The 27,638-nt window shown below is 48.4% G+C and overlaps 1 pseudogene; it reads right to left on the reverse strand.

Moving 5' to 3' along the window:
- Positions 1-268: 268 nt before the first annotated feature.
- The window catches only part of LOC125941614 (uncharacterized), a 51,411-nt pseudogene continuing 24,041 nt past the window's right edge, over positions 269-27,638 (reverse strand).

A 27,638-nucleotide genomic window follows, 5' to 3' on the forward strand; every position in this document is an offset into this window, starting at 1 on the left:
ACAATAACACATCCCTCGCATAACACTTACACTTACACTTGTACTATACAAAAAACATATCTCGCGTGACAAGGCGAACATGAAATATAACATGTGCAACAAGTATACAAAAATATGAAATAGAGCATGTACAATTATACAACACTATGGAAGTGTAGTTTACACAGCAAACAGAGAGCACAATGTTCATGATGCATGAATAAATAAATAAACAGTACACTCATCAAAACACTTTGCACCACACACTAATCGTCAATTGTTCTTAAATTTACATTTCCTGTCCTTGGTTTTTCGATGATGGTGTTTCGCGTGGTCATGAGTCCCGGTCGGTTTATTTTCGGAATTGGGCGCGGAAAGAAGCTGGAAAGGTCTTTCCTGAGTCTTCGCTTGAGCTCGGGTGACAGCTGCCGCGGTGTTCTCGTCAGCTGTTGATGGCTTTCCGCGTGGCTCTTTAATCGTTGATGGCTCGATCTTCGGCTCTTGCAAAGGTTTCGGATCGTCTGGGGCGCGAACTCCCTCGATGTTTCCTAGAATTAAGTCATACAGCGGGCTGTCCATGCAAAGCGCAGTGACATTCCCACTGTAATAGGGGGTCTAGACCTCAATGGTGGCTTCGGCAAGCTTCCTAACCGTACCATCCATCAGGTAAACTAAACTGGTTTCGCCTGTGAGCTCTTCGTCATTGACCAAGTCTCTTCGCACAATCACTGTGCTGGTGCCGGTACCTCGTAACACCGTGATTTGTTTGTCTGCCATTTTTCCAACAAGCACAGGCATTCCCTTAACGGGAAATTCCAGGCGTTGTGTCATCACCGCATTAACGACTGGAATTCTTTTTCCGTCTCGGAGTTCTACATAGTCGTCGTTTACGTCTTCTTGGTGTTTTGGCGAAACATACACACAGGATGTTTGGGGAGCTTCTTTCCCTTCGTTGCGGCATGTATCGGCTTTTTGCCCAGTTCGCCCACATTAAAAACATTTGACTTCTATGGGCCACGTAAGATTGCTCCGGCAATGGCTAGCGGGTGGCCCAGTCGGTTACAGAGATAACACCTCGGAACAGTCTTCTGAGTGTTTCTCCTTTCATCGGATGTCGTTTTCTTTGCGTCGTCTGGCTCCTCTTTTCTGATCTTGGAGAGATTGGTGCCTCCCTGCATGTGCTTCCAAAAATTGGTCTGCCAATTCCAACATATCTTGAAGCGATTTAGCTTTCCTTTCTTTCAGATAGAGTGACAGGCTCGGGTGGCAACTGATGAGGAATTGCTCCTTGATCAGAAGCTTTCTAAGTGCACCGTACTCCTGTGCAGTCTCTGAAAGTTCGGTCCACCTATCAAAATAGTGGCTGAGCCGCGCGGCAAATTGCGCAGCAGTCTCGCCATCGGCGGGCTTTCCAGTCCTAAACTTGTCTCGGAAGCCTTCTACGGTGAACCTAAATCTCTTTTGTAGAGTGGCTTTCACCCTTCCATAATTAGAGGCATCGGTTGGCGTCAGCCTACCGTGCACACTAAGTGCTTCGCCACTCAAACACGTGCTCAATGCAGTGGCCCATTGATCCTCTGGCCAATTCTGGCTTTTAGCAACTGTCTCAAATCTGTGCAAGTAAGCATCCAAGTCTTCTTTCATCGAATGCCACAAGCAGTTTGCTTGGATTCAAACGGAAGCTAGTTTCTTCCCTTTCAGTGCTATCTACTCTTGCCTGAGCGGGAGCGTCTGTGCGCTGATGCAAACGAAGTCGTTCGAGTTCTAACTCGTGCTGTGCTGTCTTTGTCTCTCTCTCTCAGCTATTTCAACTTCTCTTTGTTCTCTGATCTGTCGCTCCTTTGCTTCTCTTTCTTCTTTTCGCTCCATCGCCTCTCTTCTTTGGCCCTTTCGGCCGCTAGCTTCTCTCTCTCTCTCTCTTTCTAAAGCTTCTTTTTCCTTCAGGCTAACCCACTTCCGTAGTTCCGCTCCGGAAAGACCCATCTTCTCACCAAGAGCAACTAATTTCTCGAGATCCATGATGTCTTTCAAAATTCTAGCCGCGTGCAAAAAATATCTGCCTAGATTTCAACTATCCAACTGCTCTCTGCATACAAGTTAGCAAAACGTGGTGCAACACTCGAAATCGTTTACAATAGCAATGTAAACGACCCTAGGCTCTTTCTCCCTACTATGGACACACAATTTGCACCAGAAAGGTCCTTGTCGCGGTCGCCAGAAATATCGTCACCGACCCCGTGAACGAGGCACAGACGCTGGACTAAATTCCAAAGCTGACTTATCAGCTTCCGAAAATAATCCCACGAAAGCAAGGACAATTAAGAGTGGGCCCTCTGGTGCGCCAGCGAACGCCGGTTGCTGTCCAAAGACCGAGTCAGAGCCAAGAGTTGTCAAAACACAACAAAATATATTCTTCACACAAGGCAGTTACGCACACACGTGCACACTTAGGCTAGACACAACACAATACAAATCAGATGGGTATTTAACAAACACAAGAAAATAATTCGCGACAAGCACTAAGAGTTCAACACGTAAATTACAAAATGAATAGGAACACTAAAAGTGTCCAATCGTATTCACCTGTGTTGGTCTTGTCAGACGATCTCGGCGTAACTCGGGGCAAATCTCGAAGAAGGAACTTCTTCCGGAAATGCAGACGCTCGATGAACTCGTCGACTAGCTTGCCGGGGAATCCTCTTCTTCCGCCGACGCTCGGTCTTCACGTTACACCACTTCACCGGTGCGGACTGAACTCTCTGAACTCCTACTGACGATTCTCGCAAAGCGGTTATATAGCCGTCACAGGCGTTCTCGAACATTCCTATCGGAGTCGTGATCTCGAAGCATGGCCAAAGCTTGGGAACCTTCGAGTCTTTTCTCGTACCTTCGACCGCTGCTGTCAGAGCTTTGTCGAGGGGGGGGGGGGGGGGTGATGACTCATGCTGTTTGCGCACGCTCACGCTGTAGTTATCTCTCTCGACTCGCTGGGCGAGAAGGTGTCACGGCGCGCGCGTGGGCTCTCTCTCTCTCTCTCTGGTTAACGTCGCTTCGTCGAGGCTCTACTAGACGTTTCGCACCGTTGTTCGCGTTGCTGTTTGAGGCGTATGTGCTCTCCCCCTCTGTTGAAGTGGCCGCGGGGCCGGCGTGTTCTTTCGCTGGCTTGCGTGACAAGCAGCGCGCGCTTGGATTAAGCGCTATTTTGTGACACTACTCGATTCGTTATTGGAAATTTTCGAATATTCGCACACCCCTAGGTGTTACGTATCAGGGATGGCAGAAGACTATCGTCTTTCGATCGACGTCATTTGCAGAGAAGCAAATATGCGGCGCATTTTTGTTCTATGACCGCGCAATGGCAGTGGGTTCAGTGTTTCTTGGCGGAAAGCCGTGCAGTAGTGGTGGCGTAGCATGGCGGCTTTTGGTGGTGGCCGAGTGGACCTCAGCGTAGCACGAGCAGCATATCAAGAATAAGTTCAATTTTTGTTTATTTTTATTTGGTTGATAGAAGTGTTAGGCTAACCAAGCTATCTATATATATTGTTTTTCATGCTTTTTTTTTAGTTAATAATAATACCAATCTGAATTGTATTGTGATGTGTCTAGCCAAAGTGTGCACGTGTGTATGTAACTGCCTTGATTGAAGAATATATTTTGTTGTGTCTTGACAACTCTGGGCTCTTACTCGCTCTTTGGACCACAACCGGCGTATGGTGGCGCACTAGAGGGCCCCTTATTAATTGTCCTTGCTTTCGTGGGGTTGTTTTCGGAAGCTGATAAGTCGGCTTTGGAATTGAGCCGGCGTTGGCGCCTCGTTCACGGGGTGTGTGACAGGCAGGCATTACCAAATCCCGAATGGGAGCTTACCACTGTCGTTGAAAAGAAAAGTGTACAATTATTGCATTCTACCGGTGCTAACACATAGGGCAGAAATTTGGAGGTTAACAAAGAAGCTCGAGAACAAGTTAAGGACCGCACAAAGAACGAGGGAACGGAAAATGTTAGGCCTAACTTTAAGACACAGGAAGAGAGTGGTGTGGATCAGAAAGCAAACGGGGATAGCCGATACTCTAGTTGACATTAAGCGGAAGAAATGGAGCTGGGCAGGTCATGTAATGCGTAGGATGGATAACCGGTGGACCATAAGAGTCACAGAATGGATACCAAGAAAAGGGAGGCGCAGTCGAGGATGGCAGAAATCTAGGTGAGGTGATGAAGTTAGGAAATTTGCAGGTGCTAGTTGGAATCATTTAGTGCAAGACAGGGGTAAGTGGAGATCACAGGAAGAGGCCTTCGTCCTGCAGTGGACATGAATAGGCTGATGATGAAGGGAAGCTAGCGGAGGTAGCCGGATAGCGAGATTGCCGTAGGGCTTACCATGGGGCTTTGTTCGGGTATTTGGCGGGCTTTCTCGTTAGGTGATCGGGCGGCCCGCGATGGCGCGGCAGGCTAGGGAAGTCAGGGGTGGATACGAGCTGGTGCAGTATACGAGGAGTGCAAACGTTGGTGTTATTTGGACGAGACGCACTTCGCAAGTTTAGCCGACGCTGAGGAGGCTAGCTTCGCGTTCAGGCTGTGTGAAGGATTTAAGGGGGCTATGCGGCGAATGGAAGGGGCATGGGCAGCTAGTGTGGAGGAGCTCAAAGGGGAGCTGAAGGTGGAGCGATAGTGGAGGATAGGACTCGAAACTCGGATCGGCGAGTTGCTTGACAGGCAGGAGGCCGAGGCCAACCTGGTAGAGCGAATAGCTGGCGAGCTACAAGAAAAACGGGAAAAGCGGGCCGTGTTGGAAGAGCGGGTAGAGGCGCTAATGGCACAGGCCGACGGCGGAGACAACGCGGAGTCTCAGGCAGAGGCATGCAATGAGAGCAAATGGACAGGCAGGAAGGGACACCTAGCGGCCGTAGAACAGCAGGTGGGAGCCGGCGGCAACACGGGGGATCCACAACGCTACAGCGATGTAGCGCGGCAGGCTTCGGGTGGGGCGGGACGAGCGGCAGGGAGCCCGTCGCCGCGTGACAGTGGCGTAGAGCAGGTGGAGGGCCAGCTAGCGCGAACTGGAGGACAGCAATCGCAGGTGGGAGGCGAACGTGTAGCGAGGGTTGAGCAGGGCGTCCTTACAAAAGGAAGGCAGACGGGCGGGTGAGGATGGAGGCCCAGTCAGGGAAGTGTGGGACAACATGGAGCACGAAAATCTGGTCGTTATCCATGCTGGTCTCAACGATGTGCTGAAGGGAAGGAACCAGAACCTAAAGAGACAGAGTTTGGGTTGCGTAAACTCAGAGAAGCCTCTGCGAATGTGCATGTGACCATATGCACAATCCCAGAGCTCCAGGGCCAGGCTAGCGGGATGGAACGGAGTGTGGTTGAGGCTAACCGGGTCATTAGGGGTCTGAGCCGAACATTTGGGTACGGCGTAATGGACGTAAACCGGGACGTGTACGGGCATGGCTCCCACCCTTTTGCACAGGATGGCATTCACTGCAGTGGTGCGCAGGAGGGCAGGTAGTAGGATAGGGCGCCAAGCTACGGCTTTCTTTGGGGGACCCAGAGCCCTGAGGCCACCAGTGTAGACCAAGACAGACCAGGAAAGGCCCCAAGATTCAAGAAACGTAGAGTCTGTAGGAGAAGAAATAGACGTAAGCACCAGTGGCAAGGTAATTCGGACATAGGTATATTGACATGCAAGGTGGCAGGAATAGGCTGAAGTGGGAGGAGATAGACGAGCAACCAAGGCAGGAAAAGCTGATGGTATATGGGTTTGTGGAGACACATCTTAGGGACATAGAGCAACCACCCTGTAATCCTGAATATGCATAGGAATATTGCAATAGAACAGAGGGCAGCAGAAACGGGGGTGTAATTGGGGCATTCATTCATAAAAGTATGAATTGGCAAAGGGTCAAACAGGAATGCAAGGAGCATTTATGGCTAAAAGGGAAAGTGGCAGGAGAGCAGACACTCCTTGGCTTTGTATACCTGTGGACAGGAGCAAATGCCAAAGAGGGAAAAAAATGCTAGAATGTATATCAAGTGACCTTAATGAGCTAGGAGGAGGGTGCGATATTATTACACTAGGAGACATGAACGCACACATAGAGGACATGGACGGGTACACAGACGCAACAGACAACATGATGCTGGATATGTGTGAAAGGTATGACTTAGTTGTATGCAACAGTACTGAGAAGTGTGAAGGGCACATAACATGGGAGGTAGGGAGCCTGCAGTCAACGATAGATTATGCACTAATGTTACATAGGATGCATGATAGGCTAAAGGTAATGAACATAGATGAATATGGCTCCAGAAGTCTAGGTAGTGATCACAAACATATGGGTGAGTTTTGGAAGAGAAATGACAGTAGGTATCTTTAGGTGAAAAGATGAACAACCACGTGGGATATTTTACTCGGAAAAACAGTTGGAAATAGCAACCCAACAAATTGAGGAAGTAATTTCAGAGGATACTAAAACAGAATGGACATATGCAAATTTAAAACGGCTATTTGAGCTAGAGCTTGCTAAGGTACGAGTCAGGCCAAAAGGGAACAGAAGACGTAAACCCAAGAGCTGGTGGGATGAGGAGGTTAAGAAGGCCATAGAGAAATGTCAGGAAGCATCCAAGGAACACAGATATTCAAAGCGGAGGAGTGAACCAGAAGCTGATGTAGACAGAAAATGGGATATCTTCTTAAACTGTAGAAGGGAAGCATCCCATTTGATTAATGAGAATATTAGAAGAAAGGGGACCCAATGGTTGTCAGAAGTAAACAAAAAGGATACAAAAGCAGCGAAGAAATTTTGGAAACATCTCAACTCCTTGAGTAATAAGACTAGCCTAGAGCAGAGGTTTATAGTTACAGCTCAAGGTGTTCGGCTAGAAGGAGATGAGGCAATGGAACATATAAGTACAATGATGACAGAAAAATTTAAAGAATGAAACGTAGCATGTGCTCAATGAGGTGAGGATAGACAACCAGTCTATGCTAGACTGGTTCCTGGTGGAGTGCTAGATGTGCAGTGGCTCCACTTGAACAAAGCGAGTGTGAAAGGGCAGAGAAGAGGGCTCCTAGTAGCACGTCGAGAGGTTCTAATGGCATCCCAATTATGTTAATAAAGACATTGGGCCCAAAATCTAAGAAAGCATTAAGAGAGGCAACGAGCAAAACGATAATGGAAGGTAAAGCCCCCGACGGGTGGAGACTGAGCAGGATGATCATGATATACAAGGGAAAGAGAGCAGACATAAACAACTACCGTCCCATAACAGTGACGTCATTGGTTTACAGGGTGGTGATGCAGATTATAAAGGACAGACTGCAGGCATGGGTGGAGAGCGAGGAGGTTCTGGGGGAACTACAAAATGGGTTCCGGAAACAAAGAAGTTTGTTAATTAATAGATAATAATGGATAGTTAATAATAGATAATAGATAATAGATAAGATAATAATTAATAGATAATAGATAAAAGATAATTTGTTCTCATTGACACAGTGTATTCAAATAGCAGAAAAGGAACACAGGCCCCTATGGCTTGCCTTTCTGGATATCAAGGGAGCCTATGACAGTGTAATCCAAAAGGATTTGTGGGACATACTGGGCACTCTAGAGGTGGAAGATGGAGTAAGAAATCTTTTAAAAGATATCTATAAAAGTAACAATTAAGGTGCTTATAAAATGGGAAAACAAGGTATCTGGGCATATAGAGATACAGCAGGGGCTTAGGCAGGGGTGCCCTCTGTCACCTCTGTTGTTCATGCTGTATTTACAAGGATTATAGAAAAAATTTGAGAGGAGCGGACTTGGCTTCAACCTTTCCTTTTTCAAGCAAGGAGAATGGATTAAACAGTCATTACCAGGACTGATGTACGCGGATGACATTGTACTTATGGATGACAGCAAGGAAGACATGCAAAGATTAATGGACAACTGTGGTAAAGAGGGAGATAGCTTATGTCGGCAGTCATGATTTTTAATGATAATCAGGGCAGCGAGCATAGGATACAGGAGGTTACGCTGAAGGTAGTGGATAAGTAGAAATATCTTGGAGTGTGGATAAACAATGGGGCTGAGTACCTAACGGAACATGAAAAATATGTAACGGCTAAAGGTAGCAGAAATGCAGCTGTGATGAAAAATAGGGCACTGTGGAATTACAATAGGTACGAAGTGGTGAGAGGGATTTGGAAAGGGGTGATGGTCCCTAGTTTGACTTTCGGCAATGCGGTTCTGTGCATGAGATCAGAGATTCGAGCAAGGTTGGAAGTTAAGCGGCGAGGGGTAGGTAGGCTTGTTTTGGGAGCACACGGAAATGCACCAAATCAGGGGGTAAAGGGTGACATAGGATGGACGTCATTTGAGGGCAGGGAAGCTAGCAGCAAAATAGAATTTGAGGAGCGATTGAGAGAAACGGCAGAAAAGCGGTGGGCAAGGAGAGCTTTCAGTTATTTGTACATGAGGAATGTTGACACAAAATGGAGGAAACTGACAAGAAAATTGTCAATCAAATATTTGGACTGCAGAATCGAGGGATGCAAACCAGGAAACAGCGGTTAAGAAAAAGGTTAAAGAAACAGAGAGGAGTCTGTGGAAAACAGGGATGCAGATGAAATCAGCACTGGGAACATACAGAACTTTCAAGCAAGAAATTGCCAAAGAAAATATCTATGATAATTCTAGGAGAAGCTCTTTGTTGTTTGAAGCCAGGACGGGAGTATTGCGGACTAAGATGTACCGAGTCAAGTACCACACGTTGTGCGGTGCGTGTGGAGAGGAAGAGGAAACGGCTGAACACCTCATACTTTTCTGTAAAGGGCCTAACCCTACAGTGCAAAGCAAAAGCAACAGGGCTGATTTTTTCAAAGCATTGGGGTTTAGGGACAGTGAAGGCAAAATAGACTAGGCGGGTAGAAATAACCAAAAGGAGGTTATCCGATTGGTGGCTAAAATCAAGGCAGGGGTGAAATTTCACCCACCACAAAGTACAAAATATGTTAATAGTCACGGCTAGGTAGCTATGCCACCGCCAGATTTAAAGGGTTCAGCCTCATCCATCCATCCATGGATGAATATCATGTTTGGATGACTGTCATGGTGATGAGTCATGTTTGTATGAGTACAAAGGTATAGACACGTTGTGCGGTGCGTGTGGAGAGGAAAAGGAAACGGCTGAACACCTCATACTTTTCTGTAAAGGGCTTAACCCTACAGTGCAAAACAACGGGGCTGATTTTTTCAAAGCATTGGGGTTTAGGGACAGTGGAGGAAATATAGACTTTAAGCGGGTAGAAATAACCAAACGGAGGCTATCTGATTGGTGGGTAAAATCAAGGCAGGGGTGAAATTTCACCCACCACAAAGTACAAAATATGTTAATAGTCACGGCTAGGTGGCGTATGCCTCCGCCCGATTTAAAGGGTTCAATCTCATCAATCAATCCATCGATCCATGGTCTCGGTGTACTCTGGTGGTGTGAGAGCTGCACTTCTGAAGAATTCGGTGGTGCTGACGATCGAAATATTCAAGTGGCGTAGAGCCTCGGCAACGGAGTTAGCGAACCAGAGCTGGCGTCGCCGTGTTATATGCATTTGCTTGACAGAGTTCGAGGGATGTGCTGCATCCTACATGTCACGTAACGGTGATTGCGTCGACCGCGCGCTGTTCAATGCGAAATGTGTGGTTTGTGCGCTGTGCTTCTTGAAACGAGTGGCGCAGCTGTGCAGCAGGGGTGGCGGAGGAGCATAGTGGCTTCGGGGCTCCAGTTTAGCGTTCACAGACATGTGCTCCCGTTTCGGTCTGATTGGCGGCTGTCGCGAGGTTGTGGTGTACGTGTTCCTAGCCTAATATGAAGTTTACGATAGCTTGTTCACATTCTTCCGTGCTAGATGTCATTTGCATGACGATCGAGTTGCAAACGAGACAGATGTCTGTGTTCCTTGCGTGTGTGTGTTCTAAATTACTTTCTCTTGTGGAAGTTCTGGCAGTCTCATTACGAAGGGAGTACGAACGTAAGTATATCTGCTGGTACATAAGTATGTGTAAGTACGTAAGTATATCTGCATAAGTACATCTGCTGGTTTTACAGAGTTATTCCTTTCCGACTTGCTGAAAGCTATCCTGAGTGAATTTCAGAAGCAAAAGACCGCTGCCAGACAGGAAGTAGATAAATCAAATGTCGCTATAACCGCATATGTCACACAAAGTGAAGAAGACCGCTGAGTGCACAGATGGTTTACTTCGTATCCAACAAGCTTGGTTCTCCCTTTGCAAGTGAGTAAACTCAACATGCCCTGAAGACATGGCCTGTGACAAACTATGGGCCAGATGCTCTGTCCCCTGCTAAGCCGAAGTTGTGTACGAGAATCTGACATCCCGCGGTGGCTTCTACACTGAACAAACAGGCTACTGTAAAAACCACTGCCCGTACTAACATGCTAAGAACATGAACATGAAAACGGGCAGAAATTTGGCTAATCATTGGCCCCAACTGCAGCTGCAAGCTACTCTTCTGCCAGATGTGTGTTCACAAGAACTGAGCTCTACAAATGCCGATAATAACAATGACGTTTGAAAGAGTCTTTAGAGTTGAACTATACTCTGCACAAGCTGTGCTACTTGCAGAGCTGGCGCCTATTCATGGCTGCGCCAGCATGAAAAGAGGCACTATTCTGGAATTCTCAGCTTCTGTTGTTATATTTCTCCTGACCCTGTATAAAGTACAGCTGCAGCGGAAAAAGATTAGCACAAGTGGCCGATTACCGGAGCAGGGAAATAGTGGTACGTGGCGCTCTTGTTCGCGTACACACTGGTGTCTAAAGTGCCAGATAATTAATGTTTCAAAGAGGGAGTGCCTGGCACTCGTTTTATGCTTGTTAGGGAACAACAGCGTCGCGTGCCGCAATTTATCTTCTGCTCAGATGATCGGTCACTTGTGCTAATATTTTTCCGCTGCAGCTGTGCATATCCATATTGTGTGCAAAATGGTTAAATGATGTCAACTATGACAGCCATTCCTAATCTGAAATGCAACAAAAGAGCAAAAATAGCTAACAAATTGTAATGCAAAAAGATGAGGACAAGCAGTACACAGGATAAGTGATTGACTTTCTTTTATTGAAAAAAATGTCACACAAGTGCGCGTACGCCACCAGCAGTGGGTAGCAAACTTTCAAGCTTAGGTTACAGAGGCAAAACTTAACAAAATGTGCCAATGACGTTCAACTGTAAAACGGCCTTGGACACAGAACACCAACATTATAGCGTACAGAATGAGAGGGCAAGAATCCATTCAAGAACACATTATGGAACCACATACTTGACATGGCGTAAAAGATACACAACGTTAACATCCCCCCCCTCCAAAAAAAAAAAAACTGCAACAAAAACTGTTTCTATGGGTTCCTCAGCACTCAATAAAGTTATTTCCTTCCTTCCTGCAACAAAAACAAAAGCATAAAACGTACAAGACATGACTTAAAGTGCACTGTGCCAATTCTGAAACCAAGAACAAACAACCCAAGAAGGTTTCGCCAAGTTTTGCAATGATTAAAATTGTCAAACTGTCTTGTCGCTTCTAAAATAATGAACCTGCACAGCTGATCAGGAAAGAAAGCCTCATAGCAGGGCTGCAGAAAATGGCATCAAATAAACATACCTTGCTTGCTAAGGATACCTCTGGTTTAGTTGTGCTGTGATCTTGCATAATAATTGCATACAAGCTTCTCTTGTTTAAAATGGTTTAGCAGACAGGGAAAAAATGGCCGTCACAACAGCAGGTGTACACATATATAGTCTACACATAAAAAGCCACTGCTTTCTTAGTTTTTTTTTTCTCTGCTACTATTCATGAGTATTTAAGCACCTTAATAGTAATGCTGAAACCATCCTATTGCAAAATAAATTGGGCAAATTGTCGCTTAAAGAAAATTGCAGTTGCACTCGTAATGCGAAACAGTGATGCAATAGGTGGTGAAATTTAATGCGCAGTAGGCCTGCTTCATGTGGTGTTTGTTGGAGTGAACACTTGCCGATGCAAATGAGTAATCTCCTTTCGAAGTAAAATAAGTGCGAGTCTATTTGTTTGGGGAAGTTGTGCCTCCTAGTAATGAAGTGAAAAGACTGCTTTTCTTCCTCCTATTTCATATCCGGACATAGCCACTGGTCTCTAGCAAAACAACTCTTTAGCTTCTTACTGCTGAATTCGTTTGGGTTCTCTCAAATCTATATTTGGGCTACCCGGTTACTAGGCCTCATGCTGTATTTGAGGAAAACAGGACATCAGCAGCCCCATCCAGTAAACATGAGAAGCCAAGCACTAGAAGAGAATTAATGAAGACAAAGCCGACACACCTGATCATTGTCATTACGTGTAAGAAGAAAATTTAACATAGGACTGCCTCCACAAGTGGGAAAGGTGACGTGCAAGAACCTGAAGGCATGGATGCCAGCTCTATATACAGCACACAGATATCGAGCAGGTGTTAGCCAATCATGGCACCTGTTGGCTAGATTGCGCTCTCCAGGTGCAGCATTCGCCACTGCTATATCTTCAGCATAGTGGCTGAAATATACAATTGAGGACTGCAATCTTTTGGTCGCAAGTTCGAATCCTCATGGCACAATTAGAATTTTCTTTATTTGCAATTTTCTTGCAGGAAATTTGGGAATTTCAGCGACAACACCAGTAGACATCAAAACAACCAAGGGAGTGAGCCCATAACAGCTATTGCTATAAAGAAGAAGCTGGCGCAAGAATTGTGACGAGCACACTACATGCCTTTGTTCTTCTGCTAGTGTTCCATTACTTTTGTGCTACAGTTACTGATCTCAAATGAGTTCAAGGAGCAAGAATTTACTCCAGAATAAACACTAGGCTTAACAGCTGTATGACCCCTCCCGTTGAAGTGACACCCGCTGTACCAGCAATGAAGCCGCCTCCGACCTGTTTCGTTACTTGCGCTGCGGCGGAGCGTCATTGCCTGCGAGAGGCCACAGACCGCGACAGGGACCTAAAGGCCATCGCGGACTCCATAGCCTCGCTATCGGACCGCTTAGAGGCTATGGAAGAAGGCGTACGACGTCCTCCAGCGCACTGGCCACCGAGAAGTTCCGCTGACGACGACAGCCGACCACAATGCCAGCTGTGCGGCCGGATCGGCCATGCACCTCGCGCCCCGGTGCTGGCAACGGTTCCGAGAAGATAGACCCTAACGGAGGGAGCAACGCGTTACTCACAGTGAGCAGCAGTTCTACCCCTCGGGAAACGGGGACGGCCGGGCGTAGGGGACCCGTCCAGCCTACCATTTTGTAGTCTGTCGAAAAGTCAGCCCCTCGCATTGCCTATCCGAGCAAAGGGGACCGACACAAAGTCACGGCAGCGCTCTAGCTACGAGCACAGAAACTCCGCCACGCTTGCCCGCCTTCCGCATGATTCCGCACCAGTTAGCGAAGAAAACCCGTTACCGTCGCTCGTGCTGGATTATGTGGAGGTTGGAAAAAAGCAGAGGGAAGATTCATAGATGAAGGAAGTGATACGGCACCTAGAGCAGCCGAGTGCGCCCGTTGTCAGGATAACGAAAAGAACGGCACGGAGCTTTCGGTTAGTCGATGGTGTTTTGCACAGAAGGGCGAACGGCTTTCATGAAAGTCGCACGGCACTCGTTGTCCCATGGTGTTTGAGGCCGGAGGTTTTACGGCACTGTCATGTCGACACTACGGCGGGCCACCTCGACTTCGGGCGCACATGGTGAAAAGTTCGCCGCCGCTATTTCTGGCCAAAGATGTTCTCGCATGTCAGCCAGTACGTTCAATCTTGCTCTGACTGCCAGAACCAAAAGCTCGCACCCAAAAAGCCGGCCGATCTCGCCGCCTTTGTGGTCTCCAAGAATGAACCGATGCTGCAGGTAGATATAGGACAAGGCGCGCTACGCCGAATCGAAGACGCCACAAAAGAATCCCACCGACTCCAGCCTCATCAAAAACTAGTGGACCAAACCAGGAAAAAACGTCTCGTTGTGAATTGTGCGCGGTTAAAACCTCATCACGTCCGAAAATGCTCCGATGATGACGACGCAGACGACGAGTCAGTTGACGAACGTCGTAAAAAAGAAGAAAATGTGTGATCTTCGTCGTGGTGTGCGCAAGTGCCGGTCGAGTGCTGACCAGAGGCTTGCCTCGTGTGATCGTGTGTGTGAGCGTGTGTGTGAGACAGAGACCAACGACAGAGTGCGCATAGTAGAAAGCTTGGTCGCTGTAACTGAACTTTACTCCGACTGGAGGATATTCGCTGCTTACGACACGGATCCTAATGTATACTACAGCGCAAGTGAATGAACTTTAGTGTTACTTTTCTTGTGTTTCGCGATGGTTCGGGTTTTTTCCATTTTGTTAAAACGCGCTTGTTCATTTTTATTTTTCCATTTTTCTTACACGAACTTCTTATGTATGCGTTTAAATTCTAGAGCCATGTAAAAACGAGTGGGACACTCTTTTTCGTAGGGGGAAGGTGTCGCGAAGAACGTATGCCGCGGCCGACCTTGAGGAATTCCGAAACGGGTTTCAACGAGTGTATGCACGTGTATCGCGGTCGCTCCGCGCTCGGCTGTATCGGGGGGGGGGGGGGGATTCATTAGGCATAACCAAATTTGTTGTTCACGGTCTATTGTCGCGACCATGTCTGCGTGGTCGCGAAAACGACGGCTTGCCTGATTGGCTTGAATACGCGATTGGTGCAGAAGCCTGCGTCTCCCACTGGTCCGCGGGCCCCTTGAATGCTGTAGGGGCTTTGAGTCATATTGGAGTGAGCAAGGACACAGCAGCCCACGGCGCCACTTCACCACGGTAGACCAGGCCGGTCAGGCAGGCCGTCGACGATTGGTATTACATCGTTTCATGTATAAGATGTGTATGTACAGTTTTAAGGTGCCAAGTTAATGCCAAATTAAATAAATCTAGTTGCTTCAAATGTTACTTCGCGTTGTTGTCGTATCTGCCGATCTACACCTGCCGCTGCCAGAGCTCATCCCCCTTCATCGTCGTCTCCCTGGTGAGCTGATGCGTACGAAAACTAACCTCTGCGTCACTTCGCTACAATATTTTGAAAGAGAAAGAGGTAGCCAACCAACAATTATTTCTAATGATATGGATAGCCTATGTCTAGAGAATCATTATGTTGCTGTATGTTAAGCTCGCTACAAATTGCTTTGCGCACTTTTTTGACACTGAAAAAGACCTGCAGACTTAGTGACCCCTTCGGCAGAGTCTTTTATCAAGGGTGTGTGAAATGCACTTGAATGAAATGTGTCTCAGCATTGCTTCTCTTTCCTGTAGGTAATGCTAGCGACTCATGAAAAAAAAAAAACTTATAATAATCTACAACATTTATTGTGGATGAAAACATCGCAACGTACATGCAGAGGTCATAAATATATATAATTAACTTAGTAACCGAAATGAGGCCAAGTCGGATTCACTCGAAATGAGAATCAATAGCAGTCATGCGCAGCAGAGCTTCTACTATATAGGGCTCAGAGAAAAAAAAAAAAAAAGAGGCTGCAGTTTTGCCGGAAAAGCGAAGCAGTATTAATGATAGCGAAGCATAAGACAATTACACGAAAAAGATTCTTGCCATATAAATCCGCGTAAGAGCCGCACCCCTAACTTGAAAACAAATATTATTTTTTTAATCCAACCGAGAAGCAATCGCGTTCAGCGCGATTCCGATTGCGCTCCACTGTGAATTTTCTCGCGCAGCGTACTTTCGCGCGTCGCAACTATAAAAAAAAAAGTCGGTTACAACTTTAAAAAAATGTCACAGTTTCGCCCTAAGGGCGAAGCAATGAATGCGATAGCAACACAGCAATGTCATACGAAGTAAGGTGAGCGGCTTTGGTAGCAATATGAATTGTAGTAAACATGAGCTGATTAAGTAAGCAGGTGTGCTGCGGCGTAAGTAGACCGACATGAAGAGAGACTCGATGGGCACGAGAAGGCGCGTGTGAAACGGTGGTGTTGATGAGAAGCGCTTCCCGTGGGCAGCGCGTGCGAAGGGACACACCTGTAGTGCTGCACTGCCGATCCGGGCAGCATTGCATGTGTAGCGTGCGTTGGAAAATGTGGCCTGACTATTACTAACTGAATGAACAAGCGTGGTGTGAGCGCGCACAAACAAACATGAATAGATCACACTGAATGACTGCAGACGACTGTCAAAACGCTAGCAGCGAGCGCATACGCTGCAGCGGGCGAAGGTACTTACGTGCGGTCTATCGCTTCAACGGAAACTGAGCGGCGAATGCACGGCTCATAAATGTCAGAGCCGTGTGGAGATAAGAGACGGTGCGGGCGAGCGACGAGTGCGGTTGTTGGCAAAGTAGAAGTGCCCCCCCCCCCCCCCCCTGCGCTCCCTCCGGCGCTGGCTTCCCGCTTCCTTGCTTGCGCGTGGGTGATTGAGTGCGTTCGCTCTCCGTGATAGCGCGCGTCCCCGCACGCTTCCGCTCGGGCATACGGCGCGCGGCGAAGATTTTATCTATAGGGAACCTCACGGCGACGGCGATGGCAGAAATCCGGTTGAAGTGTCCATATAATTGCTATCGCAATAAAAGACAGGAGAGGCGCCCCACCCTGATCACTGAAGCGCAGCAGCCGATTGCAACCGCGACTAAAGAAATAGTCCCGCTGACGCGACTCTGCGTAGCTCGAAGCGCGGGCTGCCATGTCCTTCGTCGGCGGGGTCACCGGCCGTCCGCTCATGACTTCAGTCTAGATCGAGTGCGCGCCCTCTAAAGTTGTACACGACTATAGATGGCGAGAGGAGGCGATCGCGGAGGTTTACGGCGAATTTCATACTCGTAGTTGGAAAAATTAGATAAAAGTGGTCCGGTCGCATGTAAGGTTCGTCAAAATTGCGGCAAAAAAGGGCGGCTGTTACACGAGTCTGTACGTTGGTTATATCGCCTATATGAATTGTAGTAACATTTACTTACTAATTAAAATAACAAACATCGTGCAATGCACGGACCATGTAAACCTGTAAATATCCCGCTGGATGACCACGAGCAGTCGCTATCACAACGCTGGCATTATGATGAACGCCGGCAGCGGGGACGAACGGTTCGTACAGCCATGCGATTCACCGTGACTCCGAAAATTAGATTCATCATCATCATCTGCATATTTTTATGTCCACTACAGGACGGCTTCGGTCAGCGATCTCCAATTACCCCTGTCGCTTAACTTAGGCGATGCGATCTGCAACACTTGGGGCGCGGAAAAACAGCCTAAGAAGGAAGACAGCGCGCATGAAGTTAGCAACCATCCCTGCTCGCCCTTGATCATTGCACCCCCCAATGCATAGGCCGGCAGTGTGGGAGAACACTCACTCACCATAATTTTTTCCAGGCCCCGCACTCACTCACGTTCACACTCAACTCACCATAATTTTTTCCAGGCCCCGCACTCACTCACGTTCACACTCACCTCCACTCACACTCACAGCACTCACTCGCACTCGCACTCATCTCCACTCACACTCACAGGCACTCACTCGCACTCACCTGCACTCACACTCACTGGCACTCACTTCACTCTGTTGGGGCTCGCGTTGATGTCCGGTTCCATCTTACCGCGATCCGCCAGTTGTTGGGGCGCCTGCTACTACAACCTCGACCGGCATCTCTTCTAGGTAGCGTAGCGCTGCCGGCAGGCTATAGGCGTCCGGTAGATCATGGCGACCAGGCAGGGCGAGACGATTTTAAGTGCGAAACTTGCACGGTTTATTTCATGTTGAAGGTTTGCAAAGAAGAGAATGAATGAATAAAAATACATGGCGGGGCCGCTTAAATGGGCCCTCTAACAATGAGGCGGGGTTTCGCTCCAGTCACGTGATAGGCAAGTCCAGTTGGGGAGGTGCGGCAGCATCTCCCTCTCGCCTAGGTGACGTTTCCCTGGCTTGTCCCCGCTGGTGGCAACCCGAAGTTCCCGAAGAACGTCATTCGCGGAAGGTGGACAGCTCCCCTAGGCGACGTTTCCCGTGCTTGCCTCCGCTGGCGGCAACCCAAGGCTCCTGAAGACGTTATTCGTGGAAGGCGGGCCTATTCGCCTCCCACGCACATGCACACAAAAGGATCAACAACTCGGGCGTCCCAGTCCCCGCACCTGTACACAAAGGGATCAGACTATACTGCGTTCCAGATGCTCCGGAAGAACGTTTCGTAGAAGCCTCCCCGCACCTGCGCACAAAAGGATCGTCCCGCCTGCGACAACCAAGCACGATGGGGAGACCTCCTCCGTTAATCCTTTTAAACGGGCTGTCGTACGTCAACCGTAACAGCATCTCCGGCGGGGGAAGAAGATCCCGACGCGTAGGGGCCAGCAGCCACTGGGCGAGGGATCGGCGTTTCAGCAGCTGAACTTCTCTCCGTAGTGACGAACCCTTGGTTCGTAGCTTGCAGATTCCCTGGAGTCGTTCATCAGTTCTCGGGGCGCTCTTGTAGGCCTTCTCTCCCTGGTCCGGACCGGTGAAACAGGGCTGCAAACAGGTCTCGCAACTTTTCGTCTCCTGTTTGGGCACGCAATCACTCCAGAACAGTGCCGGACCCACAACCACAAACAAACGAGCACAAGGCCACTCTCCCCCAAGACACACCAGGCTTTACAAAAAAAAAGAAAACTGCTACTGCTTTCCCATTCCCTTCGAGCGTCCTCCCCCTTGAACACTAAAAACAGCCATTTCCTGAAAGCGTTATGACAGGATTACTAAATGCGCTAACGATCAACTACAACTACGTGGAAAAAAACGTACAAAAAAAAGAGACTAACGTCGAAATCACGCTGAAACCAGAGTGATCATGAGGTTTTCGCTACTCTAGGGGCAACGACTCAGACCTTCGGCATTGCCTTTAAGTTTGCCCTTCTTATAGCGAATATCGAAGCCAAGCTCTGCCAATAAACTCAAAAAGCCTCAGCTGATGACATCCGCGTGTTCATTCCTCTACCCTGTTGAGGGGGAACTGAAATTATGCTTGACTGAGCGACACCGTCGCAGTAAGCGACCGCCTAAGATAGACTTCGCAGCTGTCACAATGGCAGTCAGTTAAAATGCGTACCAGCCAACTAGCGGCTAAGCTTATGAGTAGCCCACTTTAGCACTGCACAAGTTCTCTTTCATATGCCATAGGCATCTTCGCGTGCCGCTAGCTTTCGACCACCTCACACACAGGCTGCTCTAAACCACCTTTGTTCCTCCCTCTCGAAATGACTCTCTACGACCACTGTCAATCATGTCACCCGGTATGAATAGAAAGAATCGGGACCATCTCCCGGTAACGTGTTCCGCGTCCTCTAACTCCGCCTCTCCAAAGTGAGAATTCGCCTTAGTGGCACGTGATTCACAAGTCTTCACAGGACAAGAAACCCAGGCGCACTTTAGAACCACGGAACCCGTGACTGCGATCGAAAAAAGGTCAAAGGGACAAAGTTGCTCTTTCGGTCATTGCTACCAGCCAGTAGCAGCGCCTCTAAGGCGAAATATACTTGGCTTGGTGACCGCTTCAACTCTTAAACTAATTCATAGAGTGGTATTTAAAACCTAAAAAGCAAAAGCTACACTCTATCTACGCGCGAAAAGACTAAAAAATGTTTCCACAAACGCGCTTCAATGAACAAAATTTCTACAGTGGTAACTGATACACGCCCTACACTTTAAGCATTAAATTACAAAACTAAGGTCTGCCTTCGCAAACCCCAAATCTCAATGCTTAACTACAAAATCAGCGCGGTCAAGAGCCACCACCTTTGCGAAACCAGCTTCACGCTTTCCTTCGTGTTAACTGGCTCGTACGACACAGAAATTCGCAGCATAACACTTAACTTGTAAATTCAAAAGCAAGACTTCTTAAACCTAATAAAAGAAAAAAATTGCTTCACGTTTACATACAAACAAGTTACTGATCGGTGTGACAAATTGATTAGTTCCTAATGCGCACTCGATGGGGTCGCAGTCCGAAAGCCCTCGCGCTTCGCCGAGGACGACAAAGGGCGCCAGACATACACAGCCTTCTGCTGACACCTGCCACTCTGTGTCCTCGCAGCTTGTCCTCTCGTCCCCGAAGGGGAGGCCATAAACGCGGGAAGAATAGCCCTTCTCCCTTTGTTCTCGCTTTCGCGACGCATTCCTCCTCGGTGCCTGTTTGACTGGCTGGGTTCATACGCGCATACTCAACCAGTTTGAAACCTGAACATTTCAGCCGCACCTTTACTCGCGGAAACGCGCCGTGTGCTGTCGCAATCAGCCTTTGGTGATGCTTCCGTTTCCTAAGCCGCCCCAAAAAACCCTTTCCCGTTCGGCGCGATGGCCTGGTGCATTGTCTTACGGGCTGCGGTGTGGCGACTTTTTCAAGTTTTCGATGCGCCGAATACTTGGCTCTCCTTTTCTGGCGGCGCTGTCTGAAAACGTTTTTCCTTGCCATGCGGTCATTTGTTGTGCACCTGAAACCCCCGAGTGTTGGGTTCCCTTTCTGCTCGGCCGTCATGGCATTCTGCTCTACATTTGACGATTCCGGAACGTCTCCGCAAGAAACGCTCTTTGGAATCGGCACTGGCTCTGGTTCCGCGACGTCTTCGCGCTCTACATTCGGCCATACCCGAGCGCCGCTCAAGTGCCGAGGCACGAGGTCCGTATCCAGCTCCATATTGACCCCATTGGGGTTGCTGGAACAAGCCTCGTCCCCGCAAGGAGCGCTCTCCGGGATGGCCGCTGACTCAGATTCGGTGGACGCCTCAAATGCGCTCTCTCCGAAGCTCGAGTCCATAGCAATATCCGGTTCCCTGCACTGTCGGGCCAATTTACCTGCGCTATCATTGAAAACTATTTCCTTAGCCAGGCCCTCCCCAACTGTACCGGTGGGATCTCGAATCACCGCTTCCGTACTTTGCTCGGCCGCCCCACTATCTAGGTCTACCTTTGACGGCTCCGGCCTTTCGCCCATATGCAGGGGCACGAGGCAGGTCTCCAGTGCCTCGTTAATCTTCTCATGGCAACTGGAACCAGGCTCGTCCTCGCAAGGAACGCTTTCCGGAATCGCCCCTGTTTGTAGACAGGCGACGGCCTCGCTCTTTACGTGCTTTACCTCTGAGGGTTCTGCCACGTTGCACTCCGCGTGCTCTCCATTCCCTGACGCGACCTTAACCGTGGGTTGTCGCTCAGTTACCTCAAGAGTAGGAACTCTCTGTTCGTCCCCTTGATCTTTCCGATCGCTCTCAACCGGAATGCCGAGCTGCCGGAATAAAGCTCTCTTAGCTGTATCGTAATTCCAGGTACTCGTCATCAGAAAGGCGAGACAAGACGCAGGACACGTTAAAGGGAAACACGTTGTACAGTTCTAAGGACCAATTTTCACGGTCAAGCTGCACCTCCGCGCATACCTTCTCGAAAAGGGCAAGAAAACTTTTAAGTTTTCGCCGACTTTGAATACGCCCAGCCTAGATCGTACCTGTTTCCCTCTAAGAGACTGGATTTTCTGTCGAATTTCTTCTATCCGAATTCTGTGCTCTTCCCGTTTTTGTTCCTGTTTGCTCTCGTGCTCTTCCCGTTTTCGTTCCTGTTCCCTCTCGTGCTCTTCCCGTTTTCGTTCCTGTTCCCTCTCGTGCTCTTCTTTAGCCTCTAGGCGCTTGCGTTCTTCCTTCTTATGCTCAATGCTTTCTAAACATTCCTCAAGTTCATCGTCGTCTGCCCCGACTGCTTCGATCGCCTCAATGATCTCCGGCTTTCTCTTCGATTCGGCAATTTGGAGGCCCAACTCCCTGGCCAAGTTTAACAATTCCGGCTTCTTTAGTGCCTTCAGGTTCATGGCTGCCCTTAGTGCTGCTAACTCTTCACTCTATAACAACCTCAACGTACTCCAAACTTCCGTCAACGGTTAAAGAAAATCACTGCTCTGTACTTCCCAAAAATACGTAAAGCCTAGTGATATCTCAGTGAAGAAAAGCCGTGCACTCACCATATGCAGTCATGAATCCTGACACCTTCCTTCCGAAGTTGTCACCAGGACCAAGAGGAGAAGTTCTCTTAGATGTTATCCAAAGTTGGGGCCTCCGGGGTAGCGCATCTCATCGCTGCCAATCAGTTGTTGGGAGACGCTTTGATGTCCTGTTCCATCTTACCGCGATCCGCCAGTTGTTGGGGCGCCTGCTACTACAACCTCGACCGGCATCTCTTCTAGGTAGCGTAGCGCTGCCGGCAGGCTATAGGCGTCCGGTAGATCATGGCGACCAGGCAGGGCGAGACGATTTTAAGTGCGAAACTTGCACGGTTTATTTCATGTTGAAGGTTTGCAAAGAAGAGAATGAATGAATAAAAATACATGGCGGGGCCGCTTAAATGGGCCCTCTAACAATGAGGCGGGGTTTCGCTCCAGTCACGTGACAGGCAAGTCCAGTTGGGGAGGTGCGGCAGCATCTCCCTCTCGCCTAGGTGACGTTTCCCTGGCTTGTCCCCGCTGGTGGCAACCCGAAGTTCCCGAAGAACGTCATTCGCGGAAGGTGGACAGCTCCCCTAGGCGACGTTTCCCGGGCTTGCCTCCGCTGGCGGCAACCCAAGGCTCCTGAAGACGTTATTCGTGGAAGGCGGGCCTATTCGCCTCCCACGCACATGCACACAAAAGGATCAACAACTCGGGCGTCCCAGTCCCCGCACCTGTACACAAAGGGATCAGACTATACTGCGTTCCAGATGCTCCGGAAGAACGTTTCGTAGAAGCCTCCCCGCACCTGCGCACAAAAGGATCGTCCCGCCTGCGACAACCAAGCACGATGGGGAGACCTCCTCCGTTAATCCTTTTAAACGGGCTGTCGTACGTCAACCGTAATAACTCGCACTCACCTGCACTCACACTCACTGGTACTCACTCGCACTCGCACTCACCTGCACTCACACTCACTGGTACTCACTCGCACTCACCTGCACTCACACCCACTGGCACTCACTCGCACTCGCACTCACCTGCGCTCACACTCACTGGCACTCACTGGCACTCGCACTCACCTGCACTCACAATGACTGGCACTCACCCGCACTCACCTGCACTCATACTCACTGGCACTCACTCGCACTCACCTGCACTCACACTCACTGGCACTCGCTCGCACTCGCACTCACTTACACTCACATTCACTGGCACTCACTCGTACTCACCTCCACTCACACTCACACTCACTGGCACTCACTCGCACTCACCCCTTTGAAATGAGTGCGAGTGTGAGTGAGTGCACTCATGAGTCACTGTGCCGATCTATACCGCTCACAATTCGTGTATATTCATAACGAAGCTTCCAATTTAGCACCTGTTGCATCGAGAGTGCGCCAAGGCAGTGTTTTGGACCCAGGTTTATTTTTAATATACATAAAAGATTTGCCTTCCCGATTACATGGTAACATCCGTCTATTCGCTGACTATTGTATTTCGTACCGCGAAATTAATCACAGTGATAATTACCATATACAAAATTCTGCCTTTTCTTGGTGTCAGGAGTGGCAGATGACTCTAAATGCCGGAAAATCTATAACCCTTGCAGTAAGAAAGAAACAGATGTCTGAGTTTACTTACATTATTAATGACACACCTCTCACTTGTGCATTTCAGCGTAAATATTTGGGTGTCACTTTAACATACGCTCTCCGATGCGAAAGCCATGTTAACAAAATAACCAAGTGGAAATCAATGTACATGCTGAGCCCTAAACCGACTCTTCTTTCTGAGAAGGCACCTTCGTCTTGCGCCCCCAGATAAGATTTGCTGGCCTACAAAATGCTTGTTCGAGAAGTGCTGGAGCACGCCAATATTGTTTCGGTTTCCGTACACAAAATAACTCATTGCAAGAATGGAAGGGGTGCAGAGGAAGGCAATAAGGTTATGTTTTAATAAATACAAACTAACGGATTCATTGACTAAATTATTAAAGAGAGCTGGTTTATTAACACTGCAAAGTAGCGCAAAACTAGCACGACTAAAGTTTTCGTTTCATTTTATTCATGGTGACATAAACATTGACGTCATGCCCCAAACTCTCTCTGTCCATCTCTCTGTCATTAACATAAGGCGTGTGCATGCTTGCCGCCCATGCTCGCTAAGCTCCCCTTCGGTCGGATTGAGCCAAGAGAGCAGGAAATAGAGGGAGAGATTGACTGTCCGTATACTTAGTCAACCACTTAACGCCGAAACAAACACAAAAGCGAGAAGAAAGCGGTATCTATCATTGCACCTTCGCTTTTTCTCCATGTATGCGAGCGTGCGTGTCTGTTACTCTGTGCAAACTTGGCTAGTCCCTCTTCCGCTCTGCCTGTTTATATAAGGAGCCTGTACGTGTACGTTTAAGAGGGAAGCATTAAGAAAATGAGGAGCCATTCCACCCTCTGAAGGCGGATGACCAGCGAAGCTGTAGCAAATCACACGGTATTAAACTTCTTCACTCAGTGGAAGTCATGGCAAAATTTGCCGGTCATGATTTGGATGTCTGCCATCAGCGCTCCAGCCCATACATATTCCCTGGTGTATTAAAGAAAATGTCGCAGTTTTGCCCGAAAGGCGAAGCTTCGATTGCGATAGCAAATTAGTAGAGAGCTATACGAAGCCAGGATAGTAGTTTAATGGGCCGTATAGACTTGTAAACATTCGTCTACTACCTAAATAGACAAGCACGGTGTCACGCGCGAACAGGTAAACATGAACGCATCTCGCTCGATGACCGCGGAAACTCGCTGTCAGAACGCTGGAGTAGGGAGGCGCAGCTATAGCCGCGAGCGAATTGGCCTTCGTGCCGCCTTTCGCTTCAAAGCGAACTAAACGTCGAAAACACGGCGCATACGAAGTTACCGGCTCTAGTTGAACATAGTTCACGTGGCAAATCGCTTTGAAGAGGAGGCGCGCGCGCGCGCCCTTTTTCCACGTCACAGATCGCTTTCGAGATAAGACACCCACGCGGCCGCCGCCGGAGCAAGGAAGACAAGGCTCTAGTTGAACATAGTTCACGTGGCAAATCGCTTTGAAGAGGAGGCGCGCGCGCGCGCCCTTTTTCCACGTCACAGATCGCTTTCGAGATAAGACACCCACGCGGCCGCCGCCGGAGCAAGGAAGACAAGGCTCTAGTTGAACATAGTTCACGTGGCAAATCGCTTTGAAGAGGAGGCGCGCGCGCGCGCCCTTTTTCCACATCACAGATCGCTTTCGAGATAAGACACCCACGCGGCCGCCGCCGGAGCAAGGAAGGAAGACGGAGCATGTATAACATAGTTCTAAGGTGACGACCTGGAACCAGGACGCCTGATCTTGCACAGAGATATATGCTGATTGACAATTTAGGCCAGCAAAGGTCGGCATCATTGCAGACATTTAGGGACGTCGTGCACATGTTTACGGGGGGCAAGGGCGAACACCTGTGAAACCTTTTGCCGGAAATGGCCAAGCTAAAGAATGTCGCACTTTCGCCCGAAAGGCGAAGCATCGATTGCGATAGCAAATTAGTAGAGAGCTATTCGGAGTAGGAATAGTAGTTTTATCGGCTGCATAAACTTGGACACATTGTCTTACCAACTGAATTAACAATCGTGGTGTCAGCGCGCACAAGCAAACATGAATAGATCACACTTAATGACCGCAGCCAACGACTGTCAAAACGCTGGCAGCAAGCGCAAGTTCGCGCGGTCTATCGCTTCAACGGAAACTGAGCGGCGAATGCACAGCGCATACAAAGGTCAGAGCCGTGTGGAGATAACAGACGGTGCGGGCGACCGCCGGGCAGAGAAGTTGTTGGCAGAGGAGAAGCTGCCCCCCCCCCCTGCCCCCCTCTTCCCGTTTCTTGCTTTCGCGTGGGAGATTGAGTGGCAAGATACGCCTTTGGCGCCGGAGCACAGCGCCGCCCCGCCTCCCTCCCTCCCATACCCCCACGGCCTTTCGCAGGACGGTCGCGTTTGCTTTCCGCCATGCGTTCGCTCTCCGTGATAGCGCGCGGGGGAGTTCGCCCTCCGTGATAGCGCGCGTCCCCCGCGCGCTTTCGCTCGCGCATACGGCGCGCGGCGACGATTTTATCGCCCTTGGAATCTATACGGAACCTCACGGCGACGGCGATGACGACGGCGACGCCGACGGCAGAAATCCGGTTGAAGTGTCCATATAATTGCTATGCCAATAAAAAATTGCGTTGGCCATACCGGTCTCGTCGACCACATCCGAGAGGTCCTTTTCTTGCTTTCGGCGACTGAAAAGGTACTTGCGGTCGACGACTGGACAAGCCCGTTTGAACAATCGGGCAATTTTGCACGCCCACAAAGAACTCTCCCGCAAAATCAATTTGAATAAGATTGCCGACGACTTCATTTCCAGATCAAGTGCCCGAACGAACACTTTTTCAATAATGGTGAAATCATCGCATCAGACAACGAACTGATGTCTTTAATAAGAGAGAGAAAGGCACCAACTTACAAGTCAAAACAAACCACCTGTCTTAGAAAACAACGCAAAAAGTTATACAACGGAACGAAAATGGGGTCCATAACAGCGCAAGCAGAGTGAAGGCATTTGGGTAAGACAAGAGGCGTGGTTGCGCTATTTGTAAAACTCCCTAGTCAATCTGTGCACTTTCCTTATTTTTATTCGTCATATGCTGCATTTCCGCTCAATAACACAATACACGTACGTTGTTCCTATATTTGCTATCGAGTCCTTTCACGCTTTTGAGATATCGCTGTCTTATTTATTTATTTGTTAATATGTTTATTTATTTGGGCACCTGATAATTTTTACTCTATAATTCTTTGTTCTGCCTCCGGAAAATAAACGAAACCAGTGGCATAAGGAATGCTTTGACATGTAATGAAACTATGTCGTTATGGAATCACATTATACTTATGCTAATAATTGTAATCATAAGTTGTGTTTCAGAAATTTTTATATATCATTTAATGTTTACATAATTTATGTCTTATCTTCTCAATAACTGACCTTTCGTCAGGTAAAGATCTTGATTGTCTCTTCTGTATTAAATCTTTTACAAATTAAATTGGCTGTAAAACTGAATTGTCTCCTACTCTGAGGTCTTGCTCATGTAATAAGCTCGTCACTTCAGTGAACAATCTTTCGAGGTCACAGGAAGTTCCTAGTGTAATTGTTAGTAAAGGTAATTATATATATATATATATATATATATATATATATATATATATATGCATAGATGGGTGGGGTTCGGAAAGCTAATCAGGCCCCAGCCCCCCCCCCCCCCCCCGCCCCGAAAAAAATGAAGTTTCCGCCTATGACCCAATGGGTGCCAATTGGTTTGAAAAATTGGTTGGAATGACCAATTGCACCAATAGGCAGTACCAATACACATATATACCCCACAAAGCAAACCTAAATAGGGTTCCAGCTGTCAGAAACAGTTTTGCTATAGCCTTAGTACTGCATGCATATATAGCTATAACGATCATTCCAGTTTCCTTGAATGGGTTCATAAACTGAAAGTATGATTTACCAGTTGGTTACGTTCTAGCTAGTTTATTCCTATTGGTAGTCCAATTAGACTCAGTTGGTAATGTAAGGTGGGCCTAGCTGGTTCAAACTGGCAAGTCCAATTGGACTCAATTGGTTGCATCCCTGACTCAATCGTAACCAA

This window comes from Dermacentor silvarum, chromosome 1 (genome assembly GCF_013339745.2).
Source record: "Dermacentor silvarum isolate Dsil-2018 chromosome 1, BIME_Dsil_1.4, whole genome shotgun sequence".
NCBI classification, from domain to species: domain Eukaryota; kingdom Metazoa; phylum Arthropoda; class Arachnida; order Ixodida; family Ixodidae; genus Dermacentor; species Dermacentor silvarum.